The sequence below is a fragment of the Eucyclogobius newberryi genome, unplaced genomic scaffold, assembly GCF_026437365.1.
Source record: "Eucyclogobius newberryi isolate DKJ021-1_F unplaced genomic scaffold, fEucNew1.0.hap1 SCAF_10, whole genome shotgun sequence".
In the NCBI taxonomy this organism is placed as follows: domain Eukaryota; kingdom Metazoa; phylum Chordata; class Actinopteri; order Gobiiformes; family Gobiidae; genus Eucyclogobius; species Eucyclogobius newberryi.
In genome coordinates, this window is record NW_027315724.1 from 7,111,443 (window position 1) to 7,137,540 (window position 26,098).

The window sequence follows — 26,098 nt, forward strand, 5'->3', positions numbered from 1 at the left end:
AGATGTGGTAGTATAGCCTATGTACACTGCATTTTGTATGCAGCAGTCCATCAGACCCTCCAGTTGATATACTCCAGTCCACAACCCATCTTTGAAATCAATTTAAAAAAAATAATCATCTTGTTCACGGGTTTAATTCTGTGTTAGCACTAGGTTAGACCTGGTTTGGTCTTGGTTAAGGCCTTGCTGAATTTTGCTTTCCACCTGCTTTGATTCAGGGTTAGTTCTGGTTCAGACCTGGTTGGTATTCGTCTAGTCCTAGTTTTAATTCAGGTTCGGTACTGGATGGGTAATTTTGCAAAGGAATGTTGCTAAAGCATTTGGTATGTTATTTCACACAACATTTGACAACATTTTGATACAGTAGTGTCGTGTTGTGCACCTCTGGTCCTCCGAAAAATCTGGCCCCAGGGGAAATTAAGTTGAATAGCCCTGGTATAGGGGCTAAGGGCACAATGGATAACGCATGTGACTATGGATCAGAGGATTCTAGGCTCAGTGTGTAAAATAACTGGTAAGTACTAGAATGTTAGACAAGAGCTAATTTGGAGGCCCAAACAAAAACCTGGTCTTTGTCCACTGATTAAATGTCAGTGCCCTACGAAAAAGCAGCCGTGATCGTATAGTGGTAAGTACTCTGCGTTGTGGTCGCAGCAACCCCGGTTGGAATCCGGGTCACGGCATACCCAGCAAGATTTCTTTGCATTTTTCTCAATCAGTTTCATACATAAGAATATTACAGTAAATAGATAGCTTGACAGCATTCATACATGTCCAATAATACAATATTCTCACTATGATAGAAATATGCCAGGCATTGCAGTGCTGAGTTTGAGTGTTTCTACTGATATTCATCAGTTTGTCCTTAAACTCTGGACAACTGAGCCACAAAGCTGGAGTTTTAGGGGCTAGTGGCGCAATGGATACCGCGTGTGATTACGGATCAGAAGCTTCTAGGTTCGACTCTTGGCTAGCTCGCATCAAATTTTAACTTGAAAACGGTCAGTTGATCAGTGTGAAATAAATAAGTGGTAAATCCTTTAACCCTTTAAGCGCCAAAGTGGCAGAAATGCAACTTTACCGTACAAGGAAATTAATGAAATAATAGTAGAAAATGAATCACTTCAGTCATTGGTCGGTTCGGTGCAACTTCCCTTTATTAGCCAGGTATGATCCAGGGCAGATCCGGTAAGGAAAAAAATGGCTGGAGGAAGTACATGTGGCATGCAATTTACAGCAGATTCTGACTCTGAAGGGTATTATCTCCCCGAGAGTGACGATGGATTTCCAAGTGGAGATGAAGGGACTTCGAAACAACGGACAGGTGCAAAGGACAGACGGAGGCGAGGAACCAGTGGAACCAGTGGCTGCAGTAAAACTTGCCCGGTGGATGAGAGCTGGGACATGCTGAGAGAGGTCGAGGTATTTGAGGCATGGATCAAACCTTTTGAAGACCCAGTTGGCTACACAGGAGAGATGGATCTGACGGATGCTAATCCATTTGATATTCTGTCACTCTTTCTGACCGATCAGTTTTGGACTTTCATTACTGATGAGACAAATAGATATGCACATCAGTGTATGGCACCTATGATTCTGAAGCCACATTCAAGATTTCTTGAGTGGTATGATGTATCAGTCACCGAAATGAAAGCTTTCTTCGCTTTGCATCTCTCCATGGGCCTTGTTGAGAAACCTGAAATCGAGGATTACTGGGGAACATTTTGGCTTACACAAACGCCTGGATTTGGAAATGTAATGTCAAGAAACAGATTTGAAATCATTCTTTCGTTCTTTCATTTTGTCAACAATAATGATTATGTGAGAAAAGGCGAGCCCGGGCACGATAAACTGTTCAAAGTTCGCCCAATAATAGATTTGATTATTCCCAAATTTGCAGCAGTTTACAGTCCAATCAAGGAGCTTTCTTTAGATGAAATGACAATAGCTTTCAAGGGGAGATCTTCACTAAAATGTTACTCTCCGAATAAACCTGACAAATATGGCTATAGAGTGTATGCCCTGAGTGAAAGCTGTTCAGGGTATGTTTTGCGCTGGTCAATGCACACTGGACAGTACAAAAATAATGCAAGCAACATCAGTGCAACACACGCAGTTGTCCGTGAGTTGGTTTCTCCCTTTACGGGCAAAGGACACGAGATTTACATGGACAGTTACTATACCTCGCCTGTAATTGCAAATGAATTAGCAGATTTGGAAACTGGACTGTGTGGGACGGTAAGGATTACCAGGTTGGGGATGCCAAAATGCCTTGGTAAAAGTGTCTTACAGCTGAAAAAAGGAGATGACCCAGTTTTTTGCAGAAAGGGAAAACTCCTGGCTTGTGCTTGGCACGATACTAAACGTCTCACCATGTTGTCCACAGTCCATGGAAATGATTGTGTTCAGAGGAGGATCCGATCCAAGACAGATGACACTGGCTTCCGTGACATCAAAAGACCTGTATGTGTCGACCAGTACAACGCCTACATGGGTGGAGTGGACACTGCTGACCAGAGGATGAAGACATACCTCTTTCCACACAGGTCCCGGAAATGGTATCATCGCATATTCAATGCCATTATAAGCATAAGTATTGTCAACTCACACATCATATACACCAAATCCACTCCAGGCCCACACAAACCTTTAAAGTTTTACATTCAGAACATTATTGATGCATTACTGGCTGATCACTTCAAAAAACAAGAAAGGCGCTCAAGACCGGAGGGTGAAATGCCACAGAGACTCACAGAGCGTCATTGGCTTTGTCAAGCAGAGGGACGTCCAGACTGCGCCGTGTGCTCTGACCGCTCTCGTACCAAAGGCAGGCGGCAAACAAAGTACAGGTGCCGTCAGTGTGGCGTTGGCCTCTGTGCGGTTCCATGCAACGAGAGATACCATACGCTAAAAAACTTTAAATGCTGTCATTTGGATATGTAAAAGTGCAGGGTACCTTGACCCTGGATGGACATCTTTTCTGTGATGGCTCTCTCCTTTCTTCACTGCTTTCTCCACAACCTGCCTGGCACCAATGATGGATGTATAAGTTGGAAAAATAAAAAAAATGAAAAAAATACATAATAAATACCGTGTTTGTCATCATTTGGTCAGAACTTGTAATCAGGGCCCGAGTTTGAAGATGTGAGCAAAAGGGGTGAAAATGGGTTAAAATGTGAAAAAACACCAAAATGAGCAAAATGAAATAATCCCCCATCATCAGTGCACAGTTTGCCCCCAGAAAAGCACTCCCCTGGGGCCTGGAGGTGATCTGACCACCAGAATATAGTACCATATACCCCTGCTGGACTTAGAAAAAAAACCGAGCTTCCAGCCAATAGTACACTATACCCGAGGGACTCTGTCGTTTTTCGGCAATAGTACACTATACCCGAGGGACTCTGTCGTTTTTCGGCAATAGTACACTATACCTGAAAAGACTCTGTCATTTTTCGGCAATAGTACACTATACCCGAGGGACTCTGTCGTTTTTCGGCAATAGTACACTATACCCGAGGGACTCTGTCAATTTTCGGCAATAGTACACTTTACCCGAGGGACTCTGTCGTTTTTCCGGGCCGTAGTATGAAGTTGTGAGCAAAAGGGGTGAAAATGGGTTAAAATGTGAAAAGACACCAAAATGAGCAAAATGAAATAATCCCCCATCATCAGTGCACTGTTTGCCCCCAGAAAAGCACTCCCTTGGGGCCTGGAGGTGATCTGACCATCAGAGTATAGCACCATATGCCCCTGAGGGACTTAGAGTAAAAACCGAAATAGTACACTATACCCGAGGGACTCTGTCGTTTTTCGGCAATAGTACACTATACCCGAGGGACTCTGTCGTTTTTCCGGGCCGTAGTATGAAGTTGTGAGCAAAAGGGGTGAAAATGGGTTAAAATGTGAAAAAACACCAAAATGAGCAAAATGAAATAATCCCCCATCATCAGTGCACTGTTTGCCCCCAGAAAAGCACTCCCCTGGGGCCTGGAGGTGATCTGACCATCAGAGTATAGCACCATATGCCCCTGAGGGACTTAGAGTAAAAACCGAAATAGTACACTATACCCGAGGGACTCTGTCGTTTTTCGGCAATAGTACACTATACCCGAGGGACTCTGTCGTTTTTCCGGGCCGTAGTATGAAGTTGTGAGCAAAAGGGGTGAAAATGGGTTAAAATGTGAAAAAACACCAAAATGAGCAAAATGAAATAATCCCCCATCATCAGTGCACTGTTTGCCCCCAGAAAAGCACTCCCCTGGGGCCTGGAGGTGATCTGACCATCAGAGTATAGCACCATATGCCCCTGAGGGACTTAGAGTAAAAACCGAAATAGTACACTATACCTGAAAAGACTGTCATTTTTCGGCAATAATACACTATACCCGAGCGACTCTGTCGTTTTTCCGGGCCGTAGTATGAAGTTGTGAGCAAAAGGGGTGAAAATGGGTTAAAATGTGAAAAAACACCAAAATGAGCAAAATGAAATAATCCCCCATCATCAGTGCACTGTTTGCCCCCAGAAAAGCACTCCCCTGGGGCCTGGAGGTGATCTGACCATCAGAGTATAGCACCATATGCCCCTGAGGGACTTAGAGTAAAAACCGAAATAGTACACTATACCTGAAAAGACTCTGTCATTTTTCGGCAATAGTACACTATACCCGAGCGACTCTGTCGTTTTTCCGGGCAGTAGTATGAAGTTGTGAGCAAAAGGGGTGAAAATGGGTTAAAATGTGAAAAAACACCAAAATGAGCAAAATGAAATAATCCCCCATCATCAGTGCACTGTTTGCCCCCAGAAAAGCACTCCCCTGGGGCCTGGAGGTGATCTGACCATCAGAGTATAGCACCATATGCCCCTGAGGGACTTAGAGTAAAAACCGAAATAGTACACTATACCTGAAAAGACTCTGTCATTTTTCGGCAATAGTACACTATACCCGAGCGACTCTGTCATTTTTCCGGGCCGTAGTATGAAGTTGTGAGCAAAAGGGGTGAAAATGGGTTAAAATGTGAAAAAACACCAAAATGAGCAAAATGAAATAATCCCCCATCATCAGTGCACTGTTTGCCCCCAGAAAAGCACTCCCCTGGGGCCTGGAGGTGATCTGACCATCAGAGTATAGCACCATATGCCCCTGAGGGACTTAGAGTAAAAACCGAAATAGTACACTATACCTGAAAAGACTCTGTCATTTTTCGGCAATAGTACACTATACCCGAGCGACTCTGTCGTTTTTCCGGGCCGTAGTATGAAGTTGTGAGCAAAAGGGGTGAAAATGGGTTAAAATGTGAAAAAACACCAAAATGAGCAAAATGAAATAATCCCCCATCATCAGTGCACTGTTTGCCCCCAGAAAAGCACTCCCCTGGGGCCTGGAGGTGATCTGACCATCAGAGTATAGCACCATATGCCCCTGAGGGACTTAGAGTAAAAAACGAAATAGTACACTATACCTGAAAAGACTCTGTCATTTTTCGGCAATAGTACACTATACCCGAGCGACTCTGTCGTTTTTCCGGGCCGTAGTATGAAGTTGTGAGCAAAAGGGGTGAAAATGGGTTAAAATGTGAAAAAACACCAAAATGAGCAAAATGAAATAATCCCCCATCATCAGTGCACTGTTTGCCCCCAGAAAAGCACTCCCCTGGGGCCTGGAGGTGATCTGACCATCAGAGTATAGCACCATATGCCCCTGAGGGACTTAGAGTAAAAACCGAAATAGTACACTATACCTGAAAAGACTCTGTCATTTTTCGGCAATAGTACACTATACCCGAGCGACTCTGTCGTTTTTCCGGGCCGTAGTATGAAGTTGTGAGCAAAAGGGGTGAAAATGGGTTAAAATGTGAAAAAACACCAAAATGAGCAAAATGAAATAATCCCCCATCATCAGTGCACTGTTTGCCCCCAGAAAAGCACTCCCCTGGGGCCTGGAGGTGATCTGACCATCAGAGTATAGCACCATATGCCCCTGAGGGACTTAGAGTAAAAACCGAAATAGTACACTATACCTGAAAAGACTCTGTCATTTTTCGGCAATAGTACACTATATACCGTTGGACTTAGTCGTTTTTTCGGCTCGTGGGAATAAGCGTTCAGCTCAAGATTCCCGGGCTAAATCACGCTGCTCCCGAGAAATTCTTACGCTGCTCTCACGCGGAATGTGCTAAATGGTAATGCTGGGAGGGAGGGGCGGGCGGTTTTTGAGAATGACGTTTTTCGCAATCGAAACAGGTACATTTCCTGGTTGTGCGGCTACCGGGCAAGGAGCTCGTTTGACGGGCACACGAGAACCGCGATCGATGGGCCCCGTTCTGGTTTTATCCAGCTTCCAAGGCTCCTTCACAGCCGTAATGTCAAGTCATGGTTCGGAGGTGCGGAGGTGAGCGTCGGATCACGGAGCCTCTGAATGTAGCCCCGCGCTCCGCGCTCCTCCGGGCTCTAAGCGCCGCTCAGACCCGGCATGAGAGGGTCTATTTTCGGCTTGATTTTACCAGACTCCCGGGCACTTCCAGAAGCTTCCTGTTTGCTCTGATTGCTCGGGGCAGAGCACGGTGTCACGCTGACCACGGGCTGTACGCGGAGGTGAGAGCTGGTTGTAAGGCGGATCACGGAGCCTCTGAATGTAGCCCCGCGCTCTGCGCTCCTCCGGGCTCTAAGCGCCGCTCAGACCCGGCATGAGAGGGTCTATTTTCGGCTTGATTTTACCAGACTCCCGGGCACTTCCAGAAGCTTCCTGTTTGCTCTGATTGCTCGGGGCAGAGCACGGTGTCACGCTGACCATGGGCTGTACGCGGAGGTGAGAGCTGGTTGTAAGGCGGATCACGGAGCCTCTGAATGGAGCCCCGCGCTCCGCGCTCCTCCGGGCTCTAAGCGCCGCTCAGACCCGGCATGAGAGGGTCTATTTTCGGCTTGATTTTACCAGACTCCCGGGCACTTCCAGAAGCTTCCTGTTTGCTCTGTTTGCTCGGGGCAGAGCACGGTGTCACGCTGACCACGGGCTGTACGCGGAGGTGACCCGCTCCGTGATCTTAGCGCCGCCCAGACCCAGGGCCATCCACCCCGCACACGGCCAGACTTTGCCCGGCCAGGGAGCACCTTCTGCGGGTCGGAGGCTCCGGGTCGGAGCCCCTGGAGCCCTCACCGGGCCCCGAACTCGGCTGCCGGAGGCAGTGCAGTGCCTCATGGATAAAAGGCACCCAGCCGTCCAACTCGCGTGAGGCGGAGCAGGGATCATCCATGAATCAACCATGAAAATGGTACAAATCATGGTTCTATGTATACCAGACAAGGAGCTTGGTCTATTGGCACTCAAGACCCGCCATCGTAGGGCCCCGTTCTGGTTTTATCCAGCTTCGAAGGCTCCTGCGCACTGCGGGGTTGTTGGCATTTGTGGTCCAGAGCCCCGGCTCTAAATTAAACCTGTTACCCTAGTAGGCCGGCCTCCGGGTCCCCCTCTCTTCTTCGGTTATGGAGTACATTGGGCGCGGGGGCAGCCAGTGGAGGGCAAGGGCCCTGCCTCCAAGTGTGGTGTAGGGGACAGGGGAGCCAGGGCCTTGGGGTCCTGGTGCTTTTTATCTTTTAAAGTGGCTCAGAGTACCAAGGGCACGGACTTCCAGGGGGCTGCACCAAGGGTGTGTAGCTCGTGTTGGGGTGCTTAAGTGTGGGTACCCGGGGACGAAAGGTGGGCCGGGGCCGGCGCAAGCCTCTGTGGTGAGTGCTGGGCCGTTCCCTTGGTACTCCAGTCGGAGTACCAAGGGCACGGACTTCCATGGTATAGTACCAAGGGCACGGACCTCCAGGGGGCTGAAACAAGGGTGTGTAGCCCGTGTGGGGGTGCTTAAGTGTGGGTCCCCGGGTTCGAAGGGAGGGCCTGGTCCCCGGTGGTCATCCCCGGAGTCCCAGAGCCTGCAACCCGGGGAAGAGTAGCCCGTCCCCAGACTGAGTTTGGGGGAATGCGGGGTGGCTCTGGAGGGGCTCCAGGGGTTCCAGGGGGTGCTCGGCGGAGGCCATGCCCAGCCAGAGTGGCCCTTCCCCGGGGTGAGTCTGGAGGAGTGGGGGGTGGCTCTGGAGGGGCTCCAGGGGTTCCAGGGGGTGCTCGGCGGAGGCCATGCCCAGCCAGAGTGGCCCTTCCCCGGGCATAGTCTGGGGAGAGTGGGGGGTGGCTCTGGAGGTGCTCCGGGGGCTCCAGGGGGTGCTCAGTGGAGGCCATGCCCAGCCAGAGTGGCCCTTCCCCGGGGTGAGTCTGGAGGAGTGGGGGGTGGCTCTGGAGGTGCTCCGGGGGCTCCAGGGGGTGCTCAGTGGAGGCCATGCCCAGCCAGAGTGGCCCTTCCCCGGGCAGAGTCTGGAGGAGTGGGGGGTGGCTCTGGAGGGGCTCCAGGGGTTCCAGGGGGTGCTCGGCGGAAGCCATGCCCAGCCAGAGTGGCCCTTCCCCGGGCATAGTCTGGGGAGAGTGGGGGGTGGCTCTGGAGGTGCTCCGGGGGCTCCAGGGGTTCCAGGGGGTGCTCAGTGGGGGCCATGCCCAGCCAGAGTGGCCCTTCCCCGGGGTGAGTCTGGAGGAGTGGGGGGTGGCTCTGGAGGTGCTCCGGGGGCTCCAGGGGGTGCTCAGTGGAGGCCATGCCCAGCCAGAGTGGCCCTTCCCCGGGCAGAGTCTGGAGGAGTGGGGGGTGGCTCTGGAGGTGCTCCGGGGGCTCCAGGGGTTCCAGGGGGTGCTCAGTGGGGGCCATGCCCAGCCAGAGTGGCCCTTCCCCGGGGTGAGTCTGGAGGAGTGGGGGGTGGCTCTGGAGGTGCTCCGGGGGCTCCAGGGGGTGCTCAGTGGAGGCCATGCCCAGCCAGAGTGGCCCTTCCCCGGGGTGAGTCTGGAGGAGTGGGGGGTGGCTCTGGAGGTGCTCCGGGGGCTCCAGGGGGTGCTCAGTGGAGGCCATGCCCAGCCAGAGTGGCCCTTCCCCGGGCAGAATCTGGGGAGAGTGGGGGGTGGCTCTGGAGGTGCTCCGGGGGCTCCAGGGGTTCCAGGGGGTGCTCAGTGGGGGCCATGCCCAGCCAGAGTGGCCCTTCCCCGGGCAGAGTCTGGAGGAGTGGGGGGTGGCTCTGGAGGTGCTCCGGGGGCTCCAGGGGGTGCTCAGTGGAGGCCATGCCCAGCCAGAGTGGCCCTTCCCCGGGCAGAGTCTGGAGGAGTGGGGGGTGGCTCTGGAGGTGCTCCGGGGGCTCCAGGGGTTCCAGGGGGTGCTCAGTGGGGGCCATGCCCAGCCAGAGTGGCCCTTCCCCGGGGTGAGTCTGGAGGAGTGGGGGGTGGCTCTGGAGGTGCTCCGGGGGCTCCAGGGGGTGCTCAGTGGAGGCCATGCCCAGCCAGAGTGGCCCTTCCCCGGGCAGAGTCTGGAGGAGTGGGGGGTGGCTCTGGAGGTGCTCCGGGGGCTCCAGGGGTTCCAGGGGGTGCTCAGTGGGGGCCATGCCCAGCCAGAGTGGCCCTTCCCCGGGCAAAGTCTGGTCGTGTGCGGGGTGGATGATCCCTGCTCCGCCTCACGCGAGTTCGAGACCGGCTGGGTGCCCTTTTATCCATGAGGCACTGCACTGCCTCCGGCAGCCGAGTTCGGGGCCCGGTGAGGGCTCCAGGCTCCAGGGGCTCCGACCCGGAGCCTCCGACCCGCAGAAGGTGCTCCCTGGCCGGGCAAAGTCTGGCCGTGTGCGGGGTGGATGATCCCTGCTCCGCCTCACGCGAGTTCGAGACCGGCTGGGTGCCCTTTTATCCATGAGGCACTGCACTGCCTCCGGCAGCCGAGTTCGGGGCCCGGTGAGGGCTCCAGGCTCCAGGGGCTCCGACCCGGAGCCTCCGACCCGCAGAAGGTGCTCCCTGGCCGGGCAAAGTCTGGCCGTGTGCGGGGTGGATGATCCCTGCTCCGCCTCACGCGAGTTCGAGACCGGCTGGGTGCCCTTTTATCCATGAGGCACTGCACTGCCTCCGGCAGCCGAGTTCGGGGCCCGGTGAGGGCTCCAGGCTCCAGGGGCTCCGACCCGGAGCCTCCGACCCGCAGAAGGTGCTCCCTGGCCGGGCAAAGTCTGGCCGTGTGCGGGGTGGATGATCCCTGCTCCGCCTCACGCGAGTTCGAGACCGGCTGGGTGCCCTTTTATCCAAGAATCAACTGGAGTGTGGAGCTTCTACGGGCCTCCAGGGGCACTGCCGACCCAGAGCTGTGCCCCGGCTTCAGTTCTCTTTATCTCAGGAAGTTTTTTATTTATACATTTATTTCATCCATAATCTCTGGCGCCTAAAGGGTTAATGTTGAACCAAGGGTTCATTTGGAAGATCAAACCAGATTCTGTCTTCTATCTTCTCAATTTTTAAGCAAGTAAAACTACTGTGTATCGTTTTTGTTTTTTGTTGATAGATTGGTCTTTGTACACTGATTTGATGTCAGACCCCAGTATCAAAAAGTATATGTGGTAGTATAGCCTATGTACACTGCATTTTGTATGCAGCAGTCCATCAGACCCTCCAGTTGATATACTCCAGTCCACAACCCATCTTTGAAATCAATTTAAAAAAAATAATCATCTTGTTTACGGGTTTAATTCTGTGTTAGCACTAGGTTAGACCTGGTTTGGTCTTGGTTAAGGCCTTGCTGAATTTTGCTTTCCACCTGCTTTGATTCAGGGTTAGTTCTGGTTCAGACCTGGTTGGTATTCGTCTAGTCCTAGTTTTAATTCAGGTTCGGTACTGGATGGGTAATTTTGCAAAGGAATGTTGCTAAAGCATTTGGTATGTTATTTCACACAACATTTGACAACATTTTGATACAGTAGTGTCGTGTTGTGCACCTCTGGTCCTCCGAAAAATCTGGCCCCAGGGGAAATTAAGTTGAATAGCCCTGGTATAGGGGCTAAGGGCACAATGGATAACGCATGTGACTATGGATCAGAGGATTCTAGGCTCAGTGTGTAAAATAACTGGTAAGAATGTTAGACAAGAGCTAATTTGGAGGCCCAAACAAAAACCTGGTCTTTGTCCACTGATTAAATGTCAGTGCCCTATGAAAAAGCAGCTGTGATCGTATAGTGGTAAGTACTCTGCGTTGTGGTCGCAGCAACCCCGGTTTGAATCCGGGTCACGGCATACCTAGCAAGATTTCTTTGCATTTTTCTCAATCAGTTTCATACATAAGAATATTACAGTAAATAGATAGCTTGACAGCATTCATAAATGTCCAATAATACAATATTCTCACTATGATAGAAATATGCCAGGCATTGCAGTGCTCAGTTTGAGTGTTTCTACTGATATTCATCAGTTTGTCCTTAAACTCTGGACAACTGAGCCACAAAGCTGGAGTTTTAGGGGCTAGTGGCGCAATGGATAACGCGTCTGACTACGGATCAGAAGGTTCGACTCCTGGCTAGCTCGCATCAAATTTTAACTTGAAAACGGTCAGTTGATCAGTGTGAAATAAATAAGTGGTAAATCCTTTAATGTTAAACCAAGGGTTCATTTGGAAGATCAAACCAGATTCTGTCTTCTATCTTCTCAATATTTAAGCAAGTAAAACTACCGTGTATCGTTTTTGTTTTTTGTTGATAGATTGGTCTTTGTACACTGATTTGATGTCAGACCCCAGTATCAAAAAGTAGATGTGGTAGTATAGCCTATGTACACTGCATTTTGTATGCAGCAGTCCATCAGACCCTCCAGTTGATATACTCCAGTCCACAACCCATCTTTGAAATCAATTTAAAAAAAATAATCATCTTGTTTACGGGTTTAATTCTGTGTTAGCACTAGGTTAGACCTGGTTTGGTCTTGGTTAAGGCCTTGCTGAATTTTGCCTTCCACCTGCTTTGATTCAGGGTTAGTTCTGGTTCAGACCTGGTTGGTATTCGTCTAGTCCTAGTTTTAATTCAGGTTCGGTACTGGATGGGTAATTTTGCAAAGGAATGTTGCTAAAGCATTTGGTATGTTATTTCACACAACATTTGACAACATTTTGATACAGTAGTGTCGTGTTAGGCACCTCCGGTCCTCCGAAAAATCTGGCCCTAGGGGAAATTAAGTTGAATAGCCCTGGTATAGGGGCTAAGGGCACAATGGATAACGCATGTGACTATGGATCAGAGGATTCTAGGCTCAGTGTGTAAAATAACTGGTAAGTACTAGAACGTTAGACAAGAGCTAATTTGGAGGCCCAAACAAAAACCTGGTCTTTGTCCACTGATTAAATGTCAGTGCCCTACGAAAAAGCGCCCGTGATCGTATAGTGGTAAGTACTCTGCGTTGTGGTCGCAGCAACCCCGGTTCGAATCCGGGTCACGGCATACCTAGCAAGATTTCTTTGCATTTTTGTCAATCAGTTTCATACATAAGAATATTACAGTAAATAGATAGCTTGACAGCATTCATAAATGTCCAATAATACAATATTCTCACTATGATAGAAATATGCCAGGCATTGCAGTGCTCAGTTTGAGTGTTTCTACTGATATTCATCAGTTTGTCCTTAAACTCTGGACAACTGAGCCACAAAGCTGGAGTTTTAGGGGCTAGTGGCGCAATGGATAACTTGTCTGACTACGGACCAGAAGATTCTAGGTTCAACTCCGGGCTAGCTCGCATCAAATTTTAACTTGAAAACGGTCAGCTTGAAAAAAGCAGCCGTGATCGTATAGTGGTAAGTTGTAACCCAGGTGATTTTCTGCTCCTGGACCGTTTCTGCCTCCGTTTTGCCTGCCTGGTCCCTTTGCTTCATTTTTGCCTGCCTGGTCCGTCTCTGCCGAACTATCGCGAGACTTCGCACACGTATCGCGAGATTTGCGGCGCTAAGCTCTTTAAAACAAAGCGCAGTTGTTCGGGAGGAGTGTGGGCCTCCAGGTTGTTAAGCGGCTGCAGGTAGGCGGTTAGCCCTCTAAACTTATCATTTTACGGATATTCTGCTTATTCACTGTTATGCCATCGACTTTGCAGATGCCTCTGCCTGTGATCTTGTGTTTTGTTTGACTGATATACTTAAAGTGGACCTGGTGAGTGCTTTGTTATTGTTCGAAGCTAACATGCTATGCTACTGTTGATTGAATCAGTTAACACGGACTTGTCAGCCGGTGCGGGCGCTGGCTGCACTCGTTCATGTTAAATTGTATCATTTTTGCACTTCAACTTTTGCTGAATCTGACAATGAAATCTAATGATTTAAAGTTAAATTATTGAAAGTTAATTTCACTTTATGCTCAACACTGTAACTATTTATGCCCAAAACACTGGGAATATTAATTACTGATTGAGATGAACAGATGACATGAAATATTGTATCTAAGCATGATCTAATGTTGAATTATAATTATTATTATTAAGTAATAATAATAATTTTGTTGTTTATTCATGGTCCTGTTTTGAACAGGCCAGGTTCCAGAACTGGATGGCGAGCTAAAGAAACCAGAACGAACCGAGAGAGTGCAAACATCTGCCGGTGCGGTAGGAGGCGCTGCAGCCGCTCCCCACACATACATTATATCCTACACAATATCCCCTGCTAGTGGATAAACTGATTCATACTCTGAAACCCTTGGAAGTTACCCGTGGATTCTATTTTTGTGGACTGAGCTATGCAGCACTGCACTTGGAACTTTGTTAACGCGTTGAACTGATTTAAGTTCAGAAATATGGACCATTATTCTAATTGTGCACAACTGTAAATATTGTATATATTTGTCAATCACTGTAAATAACACCACTCAGCGCTACAAGCATTTTGTCAGTTGTCAAATCAAATCAAATCAAATCAATTTATTTTTGTAAGGCTCTATTTTTCTGTTGTCTCATTGAATACACCTCATTTTCCTCCGAGCCGAACCTTAAACTTCTGGTACTAGTCCAACTCTAATTTTAATGCACTGCAGCATTATATATGCTACATAAATGTGGCGAGCTAGCCAGGAGGAATTGGGTTGTGTTTAATGTGCATTGTTCATTTTCATTTTATTCATTTGCAAAATATTGTCAAAAATTGATGTATTTTTGAGATATGGCATAAAAATTCCAAATGCTGTTCTGGTTGAGGGCATAACAGAGAAAGTAGAAGATGAAATTATTGACTTTCTAAAACAATATGGCTCTATTCATAATAATGTAATCATTTCTGAACCGGAGTTTGAGTTTGATGGTGCGTTAGTAGTTGAATTTGCAAGCGGTTCTGCGTTGGAAGCATTGCGTCCCATATTACCCTACACTTTTGTTACTGCTAAAAAGACGGATACTTTTTGTATTTCTGAGCTTTCCACTGTTTATACCGAACACTTTGCTAAAACTAAAACAAAGTCGTACCTTTCTGATTTGCATAACATTGCTAAACTCACCGGGGTTGATTTTACTGAAGTTTTAAAAACTATGATGACTCAGATTGGACTGTCTATCACTGATCCCCAGCTGACTGCTCGTGGTGAAGAACTGGCTGACGCAGAGTCCTCTACATCCTCTACACGTCCTTCACCCACCACCGGACCACAACCAGAGATGAAACGCACAATCCCCAGCGTGGACGTCCATCCGCCTGAGATCCAGAGATATGTGGTTGAACACATTGTGAAGAATGAGGAGGGTGCTATACACCATCAGCGGCTCAGGGCATTCTCTGGACGGCTGCCCCCCCGACCTGCACATGAGGCGGATTATGAAACTTGGAGGTCGGGAGTTGACCTGCTGTTAAGGGATCCGTCTGTGTCTGATCTCCAGCGCTCCCGGAGGATAGTCGACAGTCTCCTGCCTCCAGCGGCTGAGGTGGTGAAGCACCTGCGTTCCGATACAATACCCGCAGTATATTTGGATACTCTTGACTCTGCTTATGGAACTGTTCAAGATGGAGATGAATTGTTTGCTAAATTTATGGACACCTTTCAGGACACTGGTGAGAGACCATCTGCTTATCTTCAGCGGCTCCAGGCTGCCTTGAACTCTGCTTTAAAAAGGGGAGGAGTTATTGAGTCTGATGTCAACCGGCACCTGTTGAATCAGTTTTGTCGAGGGTGCTGGGATAATACACTAATAGCAGAGCTTCAGCTGAAGCAGAAAAAGACTCGACCACCCACGTTTGCAGAACTGTTACTACTCTTGCGCACAGAAGAGGACCGGGAAGCCGCTAAAGCTATGAGGATGAAGCAACACCTGGGGTCTACGCGCCAGAAAGTCACTGCCCATGCACAGTTCACGCGTCCTGATCTTGAAGGAGGGGCAGTTGCTGCTTTGACAAACATCACGGAGCAGCTCGCAGAACAACTAGCTGATGTCCAGCGGCAGCTTGCTATGCTAACGGCTGGCAATCAGAGGGCTTCTGCCAAGCCACACTTTAATGAAAAAACTATACCACAACAGGCACGTCGACCAACATTTCCTCAGTCCAAGCCCGGTTACTGTTTCCGATGCGGGGAAGATGGCCACATTCGTCCACAATGTGAAAATGAGCCAAATCCTGCACTGGTTGATAGAAAAAAGAAACTGTTTTCCAGAAGACAGCAGAACACTTCCTCCAGACATTTAAACTAAGTCAGGTTCCTGTTGTGGGACAGATGGGAGCCAAGGGGGACCAAACCTGTCCCAAGAAAGAGAAGAAGAATGTTAAATGTGCTGAAATGTTACAATCAAAGAACAATATGCCAATCCAACTTCCAAAGGGGCTGGTGGGCTCAAAGTGTTCCTCCATTGTTAAAGTTTCTGGACTGAGCCACTACTGTCTCTTGGATACTGGGTCACAGGTGACTACAGTTCCAGTCTCATTTTATAATGAGACCCTCAGTGAACAACCGGTGAATCCACTCTACAATTTACTACAGGTGGAGGGAGCAGCTGGTCAGTCAGTTCCTTACCTCGGCTATGTGGAAATAACTATTACCTTTCCAAAAGATTTCTTGGGAGTTGACTTTGAAGTTCCAACACTTGCCTTGGTTGTGCCGGATGCCCATCCTGATTCCAATTCACCTGTTTTAATTGGTATGAACACTCTGGAGCAATTATATGAGCAGTACCTCGGCAGTGATGTCTCAAACTTCCAACCATCCGCCAAAGGTTATTGTGCAGTCCTGAAGCTCCTGCAATTGAAATATCAACAGAGCCGAGAGGGCAGTGCCGGAACTGTAAGGTTGCTGAGTCAGACGACAGCTTTAGTTCCAGCGGGGCAGACTGTTGTCTTGGAGGGCTCTGCCAGAGTGAATGACCCCTCTACAGTCCAATGGGCCACAATTGAACACCCCACATCACCACTTCCTGGTGGTCTGTGTGTTCAGAGTTGCCTCATCACGCTCCCGACCCGTGCTCCATACAAAGTTCCTGTTGTCATCCGAAACGAATCTGAACATAATGTGCTTATTCCTGCAGCAGCTGTCATCGCAGACATTGCAGCTTCTCCAACCATCCTTGCCCAACAAACTGTTAACTACACTCAGACTCCATCTAAATCCCAGCAAGACACTTTGGAGTACAATTTTGGAGATTCTCCAATTCCAGCTGACTGGAAAGAGCGAATAACATCTAGGCTTAACCAAATGACTGAAGTGTTTTCTTGCAACGATCTGGATTTTGGTTGTACGGATAAAGTTAAGCATAACATCAAGCTCCATGACGAAACACCGTTCAAGCAACGAGCCAGGCCAATCCATCCCCACGACATTGAAGCTGTTCGCAGCCATTTGCGAGACCTGCTTGAAGCTGGCATCATCCGGGAGTCAGAGTCACCCTTTGCTTCCCCAATCGTGGTGGTCCGTAAACGGAATGGCGATGTGAGGCTCTGCATCGACTATCGGAAGCTGAATTTACAGACTATAAAAGATGCCTATGCTCTGCCAAACCTTGAGGAGTCGTTCTCCGCTCTTACTGGATCTAAATGGTTCACAGTTTTGGATCTTAAATCTGGGTATTATCAGATACAAATGGATGAAGCTGACAAGTTTAAAACTGCTTTTGTTACGCCACTAGGTTTCTGGGAATGGAATAGAATGCCGCAGGGGGTAACAAATGCTCCTAGTACCTTCCAGAGACTCATGGAGAAATGTATGGGGGATTTAAACCTCAAGGAAGTTCTTGTGTTCCTTGATGATATTATAATATTTTCTGACACTTTAGAAGAACATGAGAAGCGGCTATTGAACGTTCTCCACCGTCTCAAGGAGTTTGGTTTGAAGTTGTCTCCTGATAAATGCAAGTTTTTCCAGTCTAGTGTGCGTTACCTTGGACATGTGGTGTCTGAGAGGGGTGTAGCAACGGACTCCGAGAAGACATCCTCACTCAAATCCTGGCCAGTTCCCCGAAACCTCAAGAAGCTTCGGTCCTTCCTCGGTTTCGCAGGATATTATCGGAGGTTTATCAGAGACTATGCCACAATTGTGAAATCCCTCAACACCCTTACCCGTGGCTATGCACCCGTCCATCGGTCTACTAAAGACAAAAGTCCTACTGTGAAGTACCATGACCCGAAGCAGTCTTTTGGAGACAGATGGACTCCAGAATGTCAAGCTGCTTTCAAAAGCATTATCGAGAAGCTAACATCTGCTCCTGTGCTTGGTTTCGCCAATCCAAAATTGCCTTATATCCTGCACACGGACGCTAGTACTATCGGTTTGGGAGCTGTTCTTTATCAAGAACAAGATGGTCAGCTCCGAGTCATCGCCTATGCAAGCAGAGGCTTGTCTCAAAGTGAGTCTCGATATGGAGCACATAAACTTGAATTTCTCGCTTTAAAATGGAGTGTTACTGAAAAGTTTCACGATTATTTATATGGTGCAAACTTCACAGTAGTTACAGACAACAATCCTCTCACTTACGTACTCACATCTGCAAAACTCGATGCCACAAGCCACAGGTGGTTAGCTGCATTGTCCACATACTCTTTCAAAATGCAATATCGTGCTGGTAAACATAATTTTGATGCTGATGCTCTTTCTAGACTTTGTCATGCAGAAGTTCCAGACGACGTTCACGCAAGGAAAGAATGGAACCTCATTCACCAGCTAGCATCTGGGCCAGTCGAGACTGCAGAGCTATCACCTGACATCGTCGACGCCATCTGTCAGAGCAGCCTTGTTCGGACGTTTCATCGATCCCGGTTGAGTCACTCTGACGTTACACTGGTCGAGTCCCTTACAGTTTCTGCAGAAGTCATCCCTGCTGGCTTTGCTGAAGAAGAGTTGCACGGTTTACCTGTCATTCCCTCTTTTTCACACACAGATTTGAGGGATGAACAGTGTGCCGATCCTGCAGTTCGAGAAGTCATCCACCAGCTGAATACTGGAGAAAAGATTCCTCCTGGCGTTCGAAAGGAACTTCCTGAGCTCCCCCTGCTGTTACGGGAGTGGAATCGGTTGGAGTTGGAGGATGGAGTCCTTTACAGACGAAAGCGGGAGGAGGATAAAGTTGTTCTTCAACTCGTTTTGCCACCAGCCTTGCGTTCTACAGTTCTGAAAAGCCTCCACAATGACATGGGGCATGTGGGCATAGAGCGGACGCTGGATTTAGTGCGACAACGGTTCTTCTGGCCAAAGATGGCAGCCGATGTGGAGCACTTTATCAAGACTTGTGACCGGTGCGTGCGACGCAAAACACCACCTGAAAGAGCGGCTCCATTGGTGAATATTCAAACTACTCGCCCTCTGGAACTATTGTGCATGGACTTTTTATCAATTGAACCGGATAGTAGCAATACAAAAGACATTCTGGTGTTAACTGATCACTTTACAAAATTTGCTGTCGCAATTCCAACTGCAAATCAGAAAGCTAAAACTGTTGCCAGATGTTTATGGAATGACTTTATGGTCTATTATGGAATTCCCGAACGCTTACATTCAGATCAAGGACCAGACTTTGAGTCACGGCTGATTAAAGAACTTTGTGATGTGGCTGGGATCAAGAAGACTCGAACTACTCCATACCACCCGAGGGGTAATCCGGTCGAGCGCTTTAATCGAACTCTCTTGGGCATGCTTGGAACGCTCGAGAGCAAGCAGAAGTCAAAGTGGAAGGACTATGTTAAGCCACTTGTTCATGCATATAACTGTACTCGTAATGATGTGACTGGCTTCACGCCTTATGAACTTCTGTTTGGGCGATTGCCACGGCTCCCGGTTGACTTGGCTTTTGGCTTACCAGTGCGTGAATCGCTTTCATCTTCGCACTCCCAATATGTGAAGAGTCTGAAAGCACGTCTTGAAGAAAGTTACAAACTTGCATCCCAGAATGCCCAAAAGTCCGGTCAAAAGAATAAAAGCCGATTTGATCAGCGTGTAAAACCTGCAAGTTTAGAAATTGGTGATCGTGTTCTTGTACGAAATGTCAGAATCCGTGGAAAACACAAGCTCGCGGATAAGTGGGAGCAAGAGGTTTATGTGGTTGTTCAACGTGCCGGTGATCTCCCAGTCTACATTGTGAAACCAGAGACCAGGGATGGGGCTACTCGCACGCTCCACCGCGACCTTCTTCTGCCCTGTGGGTTTCTACCAGACTGTGTCTCTGAGGACTCCCAAGAATCTGCTCCTGCTCGAAGACCACCCACTCGTAGCCAGAGTCAACAAGCTGATCCTGCGCCGGAGAGTGAGGATGAATGGGAGACTGAGTCTGTCATCCTTGAGTATTCTCCTCAGCTTCCGGTGAGATTTGGTGTGGAAGGAGCCTGTGAACTGGAGCAAATGCCAGAAACCAATATCACTGACTCGGCGCTTCCACTGCCACAACCTTCTGCTGGAAGCCTGTCAACTGCAACACTATCTGAGAACCATGTACCTGCAGGAGAATCCAGACCAGCTGAGGCAGAAGTTCCAGCAACACTCAGCAGCAATGAGTCAGAAGATGAAATTGCCTCACCTGAATCCATCGATCTACCTGAGGGCAGAGAATTACCCAATAATGTGCCTGAAGACTCTTTGTCCGGGGCTGAAATACCTCTGGAAGCTGGGGATCTTGGGCCGGTTCAATCTGAGTCACCAGAGGGTGACATAGGGGCTAGACGTTCGCGTCGTAATCGCCAACCACCTCAGCGTCTTGGCTATTCCACACTGGGTAACCCACTAATATCAGTTGTTCAAAACTTAATTCACAGCCTGTCTAATGTTTATGCTGAGGTCCTTAGTTTCACTCCTGCAGCAGACTCCGTCTCTAAATTATAATACTCGTATAGATCCCATACAACGGGACGTGCATGATCTAAAGGGGGGAGGGTGTAACCCAGGTGATTTTCTGCTCCTGGACCGTTTCTGCCTCCGTTTTGCCTGCCTGGTCCCTTTGCTTCATTTTTGCCTGCCTGGTCTGTCTCTGCCGAACTATCGCGAGACTTCGCACACGTATCGCGAGATTTGCGGCGCTAAGCTCTTTAAAACATGGCCGCGCGCGGTTGTTCGGGAGGAGTGTGGGCCTCCAGGTTGTTAAGCGGCTGCAGGTAGGCGGTTAGCCCTCTAAACTTATCATTTTACGGATATTCTGCTTATTCACTGTTAGGCCATCGACTTTGCAGATGCCTCTGCCTGTGATCTTGTGTTTTGTTTGACTGATATACTTAAAGTGGACCTGGTGAGTGCTTTGTTATTGTTCGAAGCTAACATGCTATGCTACTGTTGATTGAATCAGTTAACACGGACTTGTCAGCCGGTGCGGGCGCTGGCTGCACTCGTTCATGTTAAATTGTATCATTTTTGCACTTCAACTTTTGCTGAATCTGACACTGAAATCTAATGATTTAAAGTTAAATTATTAAAAGTTAATTTCACTTTATGCTCAACACTGTAACTATTTATGCCCAAAACACTGGGAATATTAATTACTGATTGAGATGAACAGATGACATGAAATATTGTATCTAAGCATGATCTAATGTTGAATTATAATTATTATTATTAATTAATAATAATAATTTTGTTTTTGTTTATTCATGGTCCTGTTTTGAACAGGCCAGGTTCCAGAACTGGATGGCGAGCTAAAGAAACCAGAACGAACCGAGAGAGTGCAAACATCTGCCGGTGCGGTAGGAGGCGCTGCAGCCGCTCCCCACACATACATTATATCCTACACAATATCCCCTGCTAGTGGATAAACTGATTCATACTCTGAAACCCTTGGAAGTTACCCGTGGATTCTATTTTTGTGGACTGAGCTATGCAGCACTGCACTTGGAACTTTGTTAACGCGTTGAACTGATTAAGTTCAGAAATATGGACCATTATTCTAATTGTGCACAACTGTAAATATTGTATATATTTGTCAATCACTGTAAATAACACCACTCAGCGCTACAAGCATTTTGTCAGTTGTCTCATTGAATACACCTCATTTTCCTCCGAGCCGAACCTTAAACTTCTGGTACTAGTCCAACTCTAATTTTAATGCACTGCAGCATTATATATGCTACAAAGTATTCTGCGTTGTGGTCGCAGCAACCCCGGTTCGAATCCGGGTCACTGCATACCTACCAAGATTTCTTTGCATTTTTCTCAATCAGTTTCATACATAAGAATATTACAGTAAATAGATAGCTTGACAGCATTCATAAATGTCCAATAATACAATATTCTCACTATGATAGAAATATGCCAGGCATTGCAGTGCTCAGTTTGAGTGTTTCTACAGATTCATCAGTTTGTCCTTAAACTCTGGACAACTGAGCCACAAAGCTGGAGTTTTAGGGGCTAGTGGCGCAATGGATAACGCGTCTGACTACGGATCAGAAGATTCTAGGTTCGACTCCTGGCTAGCTCGCATCAAATTTTAACTTAAACGGTCAGTTGATCAGTGTGAAATAAATAAGTGGTAAATCCTTTAATGTTAAACCAAGGGTTCATTTGGAAGATCAAACCAGATTCTGTCTTCTATCTTCTCAATTTTTAAGCAAGTAAAACTACTGTGTATCGTTTTTGTTTTTTGGTGATAGATTGGTCTTTGTACACTGATTTGATGTCAGACCCCAGTATCAAAAAGTAGATGTGGTAGTATAGCCTATGTACACTGCATTTTGTATGCAGCAGTCCATCAGACCCTCCAGTTGATATACTCCAGTCCACAACCCATCTTTGAAATCAATTTAAAAAAAATAATCATCTTGTTTACGGGTTTAATTCTGTGTTAGCACTAGGTTAGACCTGGTTTGGTCTTGGTTAAGGCCTTGCTGAATTTTGCTTTCCACCTGCTTTGATTCAGGGTTAGTTCTGGTTCAGACCTGGTTGGTATTCGTCTAGTCCTAGTTTTAATTCAGGTTCGGTACTGGATGGGTAATTTTGCAAAGGAATGTTGCTAAAGCATTTGGTATGGCAAGGCAAGGCAAGGCAAGGCAAGTTTATTTGTAGAGCACATTTCATACACAAGGCAATTCAAAGTGCTTCACACAGCAGGAAAAAATGCATTCAAATCACAAAGAAATTACAGAAATACAATAAAATTAACTAAATTAAAAATTATCAATCCAACTGATTTTCTAAACTAATAAAATCACAAACAAAAGAGAAGAGTTCAAAGAAAAAATCCTTTCAGTCATATGCGCAGCTAAACAAAACTGTTTTTAGCTTAGATTTGAACATTGTCAGAGTAGAAGCCTGTCTCACATCTTCAGGAAGACTGTTCCAGATTTTAGCTGCATAAAACTGAAACGCAGATTCCCCATGTTTTGTCCTGACTCTGGGCACCAGCAGGAGGCCGGTCCCTGAGGTCTTCAGAGTCCGCGATGGTTCATATGGCACTAACATATCCAAGATGTACTTTGGTGCTAGGCCATGGAGAGACTTGTACACAAGCAGAGCTGCTTTAAAGTCTATTCTCTGAGCCACAGGGAGCCAGTGCAGAGACCTGAGAACAGGACTAATGTGATCATACTTCCTGGTTCTGGTCAGGACCCGAGCAGCAGCGTTCTGGATGTACTGCAGCTGTTTTACAGCTCGTTTGGAGAGACCAGTGAGCAGGCCGTTACAGTAGTCTAATCTACTGGAGACAAACGCGTGGATAAGTCTCTCTAAATCTGGTTTTGACACTATATTTTTGATTTTGGCAATGTTTTTTAGATGGTAAAAAGCTGCTGATGTTTTTGATTTGACGTGGCAATTAAAGTTCAAGTCTGAGTCCATTATTACCCCCAGATTTCTAATTTGGTTTGTAGGTTTCAGAGCGAGACTCTGGAGGTGACCGCTAACACTTTTCTTTGTTTCTGTGGGCCAAAAACGATTATTTCAGTCTTGTCTGAGTTCAGCTGGAGGAAGTTGTTTTGCATCCACACACTGATCTGTTGGATGCAGTGACAGAGTGAATCTACTGGTCCATAGTCACCTGCCGATAGTGAAACATAGATCTGAGTGTCGTCTGCATAATTGTGATAGGACACATTTTCACTGCGTATCAACTGACCCAACGGCAGCATGTAGAGGTTGAACAGAAGGGGACCCAGGTCTGACCCTTGGGGCACTCCACAGGTCAGGGTCATGTGGTCTGAGACACAGCTACCAATTTCAACAAAGTACTCCCTGTCTTCCAGATAGGACCTTAACCAGTTTAGGGCAGTGCCAGTGATGCCTACCCAGTCCTCTAGTCTCTGTAAGAGGATCCCATGATCGACAGTGTCAAAAGCAGCACTCAGATCTAACAGAATTAAGACTGAGGCTTTGCCCGTGTCATTGTTCAGGCGGATGTCATTTGTCACCTTGACAAGAGCAGTCTCAGTGCTGTGATGAGGTCTAAAACCTGACTGAAAAACATCAAATGAGTTGTTTATTAAGAGAAAATCTGTGAGCTGTTGGTAAACAACCTTTTCAAGGACTTTGCCCCAAAATGGCAGATTAGAGATGGGCCGGTAATGACTCAGTACTGGGGCATCAAGACTGCTCTTCTTTAGGAGAGGCTTTATGACCGCAGTTTTCAAAGACATTGGGAATGTTCCAGATTGAAGCGACATGTTAACTATGTGAGTGAATGGTGCTAACAAACTGTTCAGCACAGACTTTAGAAATTTGGTGGGTAACACATCAAGGCAGCATGTAGATGAACTCAGACTGGTGATGATCTCATGGACAGTTTTGTCAGTTACTGGTGCAAAGTGAGTTAGCTCTAAGTGTCTTGGTGGTTTTAGGGTAATTTTTTGCATTGTGGGATTTATAGCATTTTTAATGCCCTGAACTTTGTCATTAAAGAATAATGCAAACTCATTACACTTGGATGTGGAAATGAGTTCTAACGGCAGCTGGGCTGGAGGGTTTGTTAATCCGTTTACTGTGGCAAACAGGACACGCGAGTTGTTACTGCAGCTTCCAATTATTTCAGAAAAATAGCTTTCCCTAGTTCTACATAAGATTAGGTTGTACATGTTCAGCTTTTCTTTGTAAATCTCTTTTTGAACCTGGAGCTTTGACTTGCGCCATTTCCGTTCGGCCCTGCGGCACTCCCTTTTCTGTGCCCTGACCGAATCATCATTTCTCCACGGCGCCTTCTGCTTATTTTTAACCATTTTAGCCTTTATAGGGGCGATGGTGTCCAGAACATTCAAAACACTAGATGTAACAGAGTTCAACAAATCATTTACATTAGAACATGAGACATTTTCAAAGTTTATCATTTCCATAAACAGTGCACCTGTGCCATCACTTATGTGTCTCCTCTGAACAACTGCGGGACCAACCGGAGGTTTGGGAGAAACAGACAGGTCAAAGAAGACACAGAAATGATCAGACAGAGCAACATCGATCACATTAACATTTGAAATATTTACCCCCTTTGTAATTATGAGATCTAGAGTGTGTCCTTTGCTGTGGGTGGGGCCTCTCACATGCTGAGTAAGACTGAAGGTTTCAAGGACAGAATCAAGCTCTTTAGCGTTTCTGTCTGTCTGTCTATGTTATTTCACACAACATTTGACAACATTTTGATACAGTAGTGTCGTGTTGTGCACCTCTGGTCCTCCGAAAAATCTGGCCCTAGGGGAAATTAAGTTGAATAGCCCTGGTATAGGGGCTAAGGGCACAATGGATAACGCATGTGACTATGGATCAGAGGATTCTAGGCTCAGTGTGTAAAATAACTGGTAAGTACTAGAATGTTAGACAAGAGTTAATTTGGAGGCCCAATCGAAAACCTGGTCTTTGTCCACTGATTAAATGTCAGTGCCCTACGAAAAAGCAGCCGTGATCGTATAGTGGTAAGTACTCTGCGTTGTGGTCGCAGCAACCCTGGTTCGAATCCAGGTCACGGCATACCTACCAAGATTTCTTTGCATTTTTCTCAATCAGTTTCATACATAAGAATATTACAGTAAATAGCTTGACAGCATTCATAAATGTCCAATAATACAATATTCTCACTATGATAAAAATATGCCAGGCATTGCAGCGCTCAGTTTGAGTGTTTCTACTGATATTCATCAGTTTGTCCTTAAACTGTTGACAACTGAGCCACAAAGCTGGAGTTTTAGGGGCTAGTGGCGCAATGGATAACGCGTCTGACTATGGATCAGAAGATTCCAGGTTTGCTTTTCCGTGTCCCCGTTCAGTGAAACCCCTGCAGGAGTTTTTGGGTATGGTGAACTTTTATAACCGCTTTATACCGCGGGCTGCCCACATTATGCACCCTTTGTACGAAGCACTCAGGGGCAAGAAGGGTAATCAGGAGGTGGAGTGGACCCCAGAGAGGTTGCAGGCTTTTGACAGAGCTAAGACTGCACTTGCTGAAGCCGCCTTGTTGGCCCATCCCGACCCAGCAGCGCCCCTCGCCCTGACTACAGATCGAAGCAGTTTGTGAACAGTGGGTTAATGGAGCCTGGCAGCCCCTGGCTTTCTTCAGTAAGAAGCTGCGTGACTCAGAGAGGAAGTACAATACGTTTGACAGAGATCTCCTGGCACTTTTTCTAGCCACCCGGCATTTTAGTTTCCTTTTGGAAGGTCGGAGCTTTACTTTGTTTGTTGACCACAAGCCCCTGACATTTGCCATGGCCAAAGTTTCGGAACCGTGGTCAGCAACAGCGGCGGCTTTCCGCTATTTCGGAATTTACCACGGACATCCAACACTTGGCTGAAAGATAATTTTGTGACCGACTGTCTCTCGAGCTCGGGTTGGGGCTGTACATTTGGGGGTGGACTATGCCGCTATGGCATTACTTTTCACGACACTGGTGCAACCCT

General features: G+C 47.3%; 2 non-coding genes across 2 annotated transcripts; both read left to right on the forward strand.

Moving 5' to 3' along the window:
• The first annotated feature begins 21,634 nt into the window (after positions 1–21,634).
• trnar-acg (transfer RNA arginine (anticodon ACG)) lies at positions 21,635–21,707 on the forward strand. Its single transcript has one exon. It is a non-coding gene; the product is annotated as a tRNA-Arg (tRNA).
• A 3,395-nt stretch (positions 21,708–25,102) lies between these two features.
• On the forward strand, positions 25,103–25,174 carry trnah-gug (transfer RNA histidin (anticodon GUG)). Its single transcript has one exon. It is a non-coding gene; the product is annotated as a tRNA-His (tRNA).
• Positions 25,175–26,098: the final 924 nt, after the last annotated feature.